General features: G+C 39.5%; 1 pseudogene; it reads right to left on the bottom strand.

Annotated features, from left to right (window-relative positions):
* Nucleotides 1-383: 383 nt before the first annotated feature.
* LOC116559918 lies at nt 384-513 on the bottom strand (annotated as a pseudogene).
* Nucleotides 514-1,373: the final 860 nt, after the last annotated feature.

Consider the following 1,373-nt stretch of genomic DNA (forward strand, 5'->3'; position numbering starts at 1 on the left):
CAGGTCTTTGCTATTGTAAACTGTGTTGCAGTGAACATTCGTGTGCACGTGTCCTTATAGTAGAACGATTTGTAATCCTTTGGATATATACCCAGTAATGGGATTGCTGGGTCAAATGGAATTTCTATTTCTAGGCCCTTGAGGAATCGCCACACTGTCTTCCACAATGGTTGAACTAATTTACACTCCCACCAACAGTGCAAAAGTGTTCCTATTTCTCCACATCCTCTCCAGCATCTGTTGTCTCCAGATTTTTTAATGATCGCCATTCTAACTGGCGTGAGATGGTATCTCAATGTTGTTTTGATTTGCATTTCTCTGATGACCAGTGATGATGAGCATTTTTTCATATGTTTGTTGGCCTCATGTATGTCTTCTTTTGTAAAGTGTTATTCCATCTCCCTGCTCTAAAAATCCATTTAATATATTGTCCTCGGATAGAGGACGTATCAGATATTAAACTGATAAGAACAGATACTACAGTTGATCTTAGCCAAAAGGCCGAGAAGCGATCCATCTGGGTTTTGAACAAAAATATTGCTTCCCAATTATCTGGATACTCTAGTGATGGTTAATTTTCCTTGGTGAACTCATTGAAGGCAAGATTTTGAAGCACAGGGTGGAGGAACATTTAACAGAGGGAGCCAAGCTTTGGTGCATACCATCTGGCTTAGGAAAAAAAAAGAGAGACAGACCATCATGTGGCCAATATGTGGCTTCTTTTACTGGAAGATCTAATTTTTATTCATTGAACAAATGTTTATTAAGCATATATTATACTCCTGGCACTGTTCTAGGTGCTAGATTCAGGAGTGAACAAAACAGACAAAAATCTTAGCCTTATTGAGCTTTCCATGAGAAATCATCAAAAACAGATGAACATAATGGGATAAAGGATTATTTGATTTAGAACCATGCAAACAAACACAGAGAAATAAATCAATTGCCTTCATCAACCTGACATGAGTAATCCCCATATCCAGTCCTCTTCTGGCTCCCTGTCAGAGGCCCACCTCCATTGTCCACAGGTATGGCATGTTACTAAAAGCAGAATGTAAATTGATCCACGTGGTGCTGGAATGGGAAGTATATCAGGCTGGTGGGAAGCACTGTCAGTGGAATATAAGCCTACAGCTGCTAGATCATGACCAGTAACTTCCGATTTTTATGTAACTCCCTTGACGTTTTTGTTCAGGCAGCTGATTTTAAAATCTCAATTGTATCACTGAGTCAAAAATAACACTTCTTCAGGCTAAAGACCAGGAGTTTGCACCTTGGTCTTAGGTTTGAGTTCAGCAAATCCAGAAAGTCTTCAAGGATAGGGAAGTGCAATTTGTTGTAAGTCCAGGGCAGTAAGAAAACTCCTAAACTAG

Source organism: Sapajus apella, unplaced genomic scaffold (assembly GCF_009761245.1).
Source record: "Sapajus apella isolate SASKATOON/1434 unplaced genomic scaffold, GSC_monkey_1.0 scaffold24, whole genome shotgun sequence".
Lineage (NCBI taxonomy): Eukaryota > Metazoa > Chordata > Mammalia > Primates > Cebidae > Sapajus > Sapajus apella.